Source organism: Phyllobates terribilis, unplaced genomic scaffold (genome assembly GCF_046119375.1).
Source record: "Phyllobates terribilis strain yellow unplaced genomic scaffold, ASM4611937v1 Scaffold_1__5_contigs__length_1240528914, whole genome shotgun sequence".
In the NCBI taxonomy this organism is placed as follows: domain Eukaryota; kingdom Metazoa; phylum Chordata; class Amphibia; order Anura; family Dendrobatidae; genus Phyllobates; species Phyllobates terribilis.
In genome coordinates, this window is record NW_027362761.1 from 271,571,190 (window position 1) to 271,579,085 (window position 7,896).

A 7,896-nucleotide genomic window follows, 5' to 3' on the forward strand; every position below is an offset into this window, starting at 1 on the left:
CGCACGGCAGGGTTCGGAAGCGAAGGAGCACCATTTGACTTTTTGAATGTAAAATTTGCTTGAATAATTAGCGGACGCCATGTTGCGTTTGGAGAGCCCCTGATGCGCCTAAACAATGGAAACCCCCCACAAGTGACCTCATTTTGGATACTAAACCCCTCAAGGATTTTATCAAGGGGTATAGTAGTGAACATTTTGAACCCAGAGGTACGACACAGAGTTTGATAACATTAGGTCATCATATTGAATAAGTTGTCATTAGTCTTGAGCACAAGTGCTCGCTACTTGAGTTTGCATCTTGTACTCAGGTATGCACCATGTACTGCGTGTGCTCGAGTGACATGCTCGAGTCCCCGCCCCGCATGTCTCACGGTTATTAGACACCCAAAAAAAACATGCGGGGATGGCAGGCAATCCCTATCAGGTTTTTTTGGCTTTATAACAACTGCAAAGCATGTCGGGCGGAGACTCGAGCATGTCACTCGAGCATCCGTGATACTCGGTGCTTACCCGAGCACCCGATGCAAACTCAAGTAGCGAGCACTTGCGCTCAACACTAGTCACCATATCGTCATTTTTTTTTTTTTTTCCTTTGGAAAAAATCCCAACCATAACCCTAACACAACCCTAACCCTAGCACAGAGTTTATTTTTTACGCCTTTCCTCGTGTGGTATAAGTGATTAGACGACTTTATTCTTTGGGTCGATGCGATTACAGCGATGCCAGATTCATATTGTTTTTTTATGATTGACAGCTGTCACACACTAAAAGAAGTTTTGTTTTTTTTGCAAAGACTAGTTTTTGCATCGCCATATTTTGTGAGCTATAATTTTTCCATATTTCGGCCGACAGAGTCATGTGATGGCTTGTTTTTTGCGGAACAAGTTGCCGTTTTTATTGGTACCATATTCGGGCACGTGACATTTTTTGATCGCTTTCTATTCCGATTTTTAGGAGGCAGAATAAACAAAAACCAATAATTCTGGAATTGTTTTTTGTTTTTTTTTAATGCCGTTATGCGTGTGGTAAAATTGATAAGGCAGCTTTATTCTTCGGGTCAGTACGTTTACAGCAGTACCACATTTATATATTTTTTATGTTTTGGCGCTTTTACACAATAAAAACAATTTTATAGAAAAAAAAAATTTTTCTCTTTATTCTGAGAGCTATAACTTTTATTTTTCGGATGATGGAGCTGTATGGCGGCTTGTTTTTTTGTGGGACAAGATGACATTTTCAGCGGTACCATTTTTATTTACATTTGTCTTTTTGATCGCGTTTTATTCCATTTTTTTTGGGCGGTATGATGATAAAGCATTGTTTTTTGCTTTGTTTTTTTTTTTTTTTTTTTACCGTGTTCACTAAAGGGGTTAACTAGTGGGACAGTTTTATAGGTCAAGTCGTTCTTGATGTGGCGATACCACATATGTGTACTTTTATTGTTTGTTTTTTTCACAATAATATTTACTTATGGGTACAATATATTTTTATTTTTTTTTTACAATTTTTTTTTTTTCACTTTCTGACACTTTTATTACTTTTACACTTTGTCCCACTATGGGACTTTCACTTTTTGCAGTCTGATCGCCTGTATAGCACAGGAATGCAGCAGCATTTCTGTACTATCCAGGCTGTAGAGGGAGAAGTTACTTTGATAGTGCACTGCACATGATCAAAGTAACTTCTTGCAGTCTTGTGACCTGGATGTTGTCATGACGACATCCGGGTCACCATGGCAACCATTCGGCTCAGACAGCGCGGGACGCCGGAGAGGAGGTAAGTATCGGCGCTTACCTCCCCTTGCCACCGGAATGCTGCGATCAACTTCGATTGCAGCATTTCGGGGGTTAATGTGCTGGGAGCGGTGTGGGACTACTCCCTGCACATAGCACCGGGTGTCAGCTGTGACAATCAGCTGACACCCGGCGGCGATCACCCAGCACCGCTTGTGTGCCGGCGCGATTGCCATATGATCTAATAATACGTAATTGGTCCAGGTCACCATGACGTATTATTACCACAAATGTCAGAAAGGGGTTAAAGTCAGTTTTGTCAGCAGAAAATGACTGTTCAAAACAAGTACAGGCGCTCGGTGCATCATGGCGTATGTATTCTCACCTAAGAGAATTGGATCCCACTCTGATTAAACTGTGATCGGATGAGAAAACATACGGTTATCTGCACCTCTCCTAAAGATAGTGATAATGCTGTTTTTTCTGATACAGTATATAAAAGGCATACAGGGGTAATATTTGTGTATAAGTTTATTGTGTATGTGAGCCCTAAGTCAGCTAGCATGTAACAACTGTACCGAAGAGCTGCAAAAAATCGTTCTTTTTTCTAACCTTGTACTAGTGGCACTTGCCAAGATGATGCTTCTATGACCTATACCAAGTGGCACAGCTTAATATCCAAAGGGGAATGTTGTTTGGGCAGCGTCTATTGCAGCCATGATGCCTTGTTTTAAGGAGAATAAAGATGGATTAAGAAGGTAAAAAGCTTGACTATTAGAGCTGTAGATCTCCCTGGTGAATATATCAAAATAGAAACCTGTGGTAAGGGATTTTTACTGTAGTGAAGCCAGGTGTACTTTCTTCAGCTTCATGTACACACGTGCCAGACGCTGAGACAGTAAAACTACATCTGGCTCATGGTGCGTCACCTGAAGGCAAGAATCAACCGAGGAGACAGACGGAACTACGTGACTATTGAGATTCTGATGTCCTTGAAACCCGGTCTGAGTATGGACCATGAAGTCCGACTCAGCGGGGGGGTCTTCTGACCTAAATATACCAGCCTCATAGGCATAAAACATGTAAAACAATAGATACTCAGGCTGGATTTCACAAAAGTCTGACTTTGGGGTACATTAATATTCTGCAGTAATCAGTATCAGCCAGATTTCTATAAAAGAGCCCTTTAATATGGTGGTGGTTTATAATCCAAAATCTAGTTGACAGTGTAATTAAAGATATTGCCTAACATTTAAAAACATGGCTGCTTTTTCTAATCCTTGACAAGCCCTTTAACACACATAAAATGGGTTTGTGTACCCAGTTAAGCACATGCAATGACTAGACATCCACCTGAAAGCGTTTCCACAGATTTTTAATGGTTTTTCTGGTGTTGGTATTGTGACAATTTTTTGTTTTTTAACCTTTAAGAAAATGATGGCTTTTAATGGAAGATCCTGATGCTGGATACCTGTTTTTCCCCAGTTAAAGAAGTACTCCCATGAATATTTTTTGTTCACCAAATGTGTGTATTTGTGCATGTAATGTAGTGTGACTGTATTAATATACTCACCTACCCCTGCTCTCTGGTATCCAGCAGCGGAAAAAAATATTCATGGGAGCGTTTGTTTAACAGTGTCAATGAGTGGTAATAATTAAAGTTACTTCTGAAGCCTTTAGCCTGCATTCACACATTCGTGTGACACGTCCTAATTCTGCCTGTTTTTTCTCGGATAGCACACAGACCTATAGAGTTTAATTGATCCATACACACATCAGTTTTAAAAACGGATCCATGTCTCCAGTCTGTGAGACTCAGAGAATGTCCTATTCTCATCCATTTTGTGGATCAAAATGGATAAAACCAGGAAGACATAATTTGTGTTTCAGAGATCCGTCAGAGTTTCATGTGTTAGCTGATACATTGTTAAGCGCCACTCCAGCATTTTGTTTTTTTTCAGCACTGGAGTGCTCCTGCTCCTAGTCTACTCACAAGCCACTGTCTTCACCTTCTATTGCTGCTGTTCTGGTACCATCTTTGCCTATCACAATCTTTGACTGCCAAGAAGTCTGAGGTAAAGGTCACAAGCTCTCAATGAAAGTCTATGAGAGCCAGAATGGGGCTCATATAGAGTTGCATTGAAAAGTGACCTCAGGCTCACGCCAGCAGACACTGAAACAATCAGGCAGGTCACAAACTGCAGGAGATAGACAGGAGTGGCAGTTGTTTAATGATTTTATTTTACTCACTTATGTAGCACTATTATTTCCACAGCACTTTACAGACATTATCATCATTGTCCCCATTGGGGCTCACAATCTACATTCCCTATCAGTAGGTCTTCGGAGTTTGGGAGGAAATCAGAGACCCCAGAGGAAACCCACACAAACACAGGGAGAACATACAAACTCCTTGCAGATGTCATCCTTGGTGGGATCTGAACCCAGGACCTCAACGCTGCAAAGCAACTGTGCTAACCACTGAGCCACCATGCTTCCCTAGTGATAGCAGGTGAAGACGGCAGCTGCTAAGTATGAGACTAGGGGCAGGGATCTTAGGTTAGATGTACCACTCCTCCAGAAGTAAAATAAAAAAGAACACTAGAGTGGTGCTTTAAGGGTCAATGGATAAAAACATTCCAACAGTCTCCCTGCTTCACCATTTTACACAGATTCCCATAGACTTTAATGGCCAAGCCTGATCTGCAAAAAACATGAGAATATTCAGTTTTTAAAACTGATGTGTGTCTGGATCAATGAAACTATGGGCCACTGTGCTGCCTGAAAACTAAATATACAGCACTAGGACACGTCACACGGATGTGTGAATGTAGCCTCAAGGCCACGGCCCCACTATCAATATTTGCTCAGTATTTTTTCTCAGGAGTGGGAGCCAAAACCAGGTGAGGAACAATCAGAGAGAAGGTATAATAGAAACAAGTCACCAATTCTGCATTTATCACCCACTCCTGGTTTTGGCTCCCACTCCTGAGAAAAAATACTGATCAAATACTGATAGTGGGGCCGTGGCCTTAGGCAAAGTGTCTGTATTGAGAAGGGCTTCTTGGGTCCACACCTTGTATATTGTGATGATTCCTGGACTGTGTTACCTTATGAAGGTTTCTGCATTTTTGCATGCATTGTGATTAGAAACCTGTTTTAAGAAACAGCTATACAGAACTCAAATTGAAGAAATACTCTACCACATAGTCATCAGTCATTTTGAGGCCAATCAGAAGCCAAAGTCTTTGTTATATTACATAGCTTTTAACTATTTCTAACAGAAAATAATATATTACAAGATATAAACACCATGAAAATGAGAGGTGGATGCAATTTAAGGCTAGTTTTATACTCTGCACTCCAGATGTTACACCGGATCCTCACAATTATGTATCTACTGGATAGGTAATATACATTAAATTGATGGGTCCCTTTACACCAAGTCCTGACTCCCCCATTTTCCCTAAGACCTCTGCCTGTTGTCTTCAAGACTGTCACAAGGAGGTAGAATGGAGCAGCAGGTTGCCATGCAGTGCAGTAACCGGTCAAAAGGGCAGTGGTTGTGGATGTGAATTTTTAGGCTAGATTCACACGTTCAGTATTTGAAAGCCAAAATCAGGAGTGGGTGAAAAATACATAAGTGGTGACGTGTTTCTATTAGACTTTTCCTCTGATTGTTCCACTGTTGGTTTTGGCTTACAAATACTGATCAAATACTGACCATGTGAACATGGCCTCATTGTGGTTTGGAAGCCATTACACTATCAGAGGACGGTTGGTATCTGGAGCCCATAGTAAAAAGGAAGATAAGCATAATCTTGGCAGCGGTGAATGCCTAATTGAAGCACACTTTTACTTTAGATTGCATTTTGGCCCCAAAAACCCTAAGAAACTTATTTCACATCAAGCGTTAGGACACACATATGTGCTGCACAAGTCCTGAACAACATATGGGTAGGGCCACATGGACCCAAATAGGCCAAAAAGTTGGCCTATTTGGGATGTTTTACCTTGAGCCATGTAGTGGACCATACTGTTTAATACAGTTATCCCACTAAAAAAATGAATACAATGGAGTTTTTTTTTTAACAGAGTGACCCTATGGGCAACATATGCCCCAGTATTCCTTTACATACCAAGGAAAATTACGTGACAAGAATCAATGATGCTTTGAACGTACACAAACCTATTTTCTTCTTTGTTTAGAGGCATTTCTTATAAAGGCAAAGATTTCATCTTATTGGGTTTAATGTACTATGTCACAACCTTCTCAAAGAAACAGATTAGGTTTCTAATATAAAATGTAGCCATTTGGAGCGCATAGTCTAGTGTAGAAGAATTCCCTCAGTACGGTAAAAAACAGGCAAATGTGCCAAAAGAATATTCTTTGGGATATGTTCTCTTTTAGGAACCTATAAGAAGATTGCATCCTTTATTCCGTAGAATTTTTTTTCAAATGTGTTAAAAAGTGGACACACTTGATATTTGCTTTAGGATATGTTCCCATGATGAGATTTTGGTCAGTCTTTAATGTTGCAGAATTTCTGCACCCATTCTGTAAATTAGGTTACCTGCAGTTTTTTAACATGCGTGTTTTTTTTTTCGTGTTTTTGATGCCGCGTTGTTTGTTTCTTTTTGGCTTGTGATATTTCAAATAAAGCTACTTTGCTTTTGATACTTTATATTATTTGACTTTGACAAAAACGCACTAAGGCTATATGTGCCCACGTTGCATTTATGAAGCAGAAAATTTCTGCTGCATAAATGCAAGTCCTCTCCCGGAAAAACGCATGCGGAATTCCGCACGCGTTTATCGCGCATTTTTCGCGCGTTTATCACGCGTTTTCCACATGCGGAATTGCCTTGCGTTTTTTATGCATTGGACAAAGGCAATTCCGCTTGCGGAAACGCAAAATTAAATGACATGCTGCGGATTTTTGAACGCGGCATAAACGCTGCGGAAAAATCCGCAGCATGTGCATAGAACTTGCGGAATCCCATTGGGGACCATGGGGTGCGGATATACATGCGTTTTTCAAGCGTTTACGCTGCGGAAATTCCGCAGCATATACGCTTGAAAAATGCTACGTGGGCACACAGCCTTAGGCTGAAATTTTCTGCTTCATAAATGCAACGTGGGCACATAGCCTTACCTGCGGATTTTCCACATCAATAAAGGACATGAATGGGTTAGCTCAACAGCTCCGTGCAAACTTTTTGATTGGATCGTTAGTGATTACAGAGCTCATGTGGTCCTATTAGTTGGATAGATTGCTTCTTTGCTATTAGATGATTATGTCCCGAAAGAATCAAAGACGTCTGGAGATAATCCAGTTTATGCCATGACTGTGTAAGTTTTCTGTCCACCTATTATATATGGAGTAATTTCAGTCAAAAGCTATACATTACAATTTCTATCACCAATGTGACCAGGAACCGATAAGCCACAAAAATTTTTAAAATTGAGATGCGGCCTAGTTTGATGCTTATCAAACTCGCTTATGCAAGGCAATGGCCCCGTGATAAAGAATGGACGGCATTCAGATGTCTTCTGTGTGCTCTCTATATTTTACTGGTAGAGGGTGGAAGAAGCTAAGAAAACAGATGCAACAAGGATTGTAAGAACTAATAGCAAGGACCATTTTTCACTTGGGTGAAACCAGTCTTTTAGGATATGTGCACACAACGTCTTTTACATGCGATGGAACCAGCTGGGTTTTTCAAGAAGAAGACCAATCGGGACAAGTCTCTAATCCTGAAGTGTCTTTTTGGTAATTTCTTCAGTGCTTGTGTGCCGTATTTTACCTATGGGTTTTCTGAGTGTTTTTAGGATGTCTTTTTCCTTTTTTTTTTTTCTACGGAGTGTAAGAAACATGAAGAATCATCTGCTCACTTCTTTTCGCTATTTGGTGTCTTTTGAAACCTTGAACAAGGCCTCTTTACATAGAAATTCAGATGTTTGTTCTGTGGAGTTCTTTGTGAGGTGGGTTTTGGAGCAATTAAGCCTAAAAAAACAAACAGGCAGATATGGGTTTTTGATCTGCGTCACGGATCAAAACTACCCATATAAATCTATAGAGCTGCGAAAATCACTGACGGCAGAAGTATAGCATCAGTGTACTTAACACTGCAATGGCTAGGAGAAGCTTTGTAATTTTA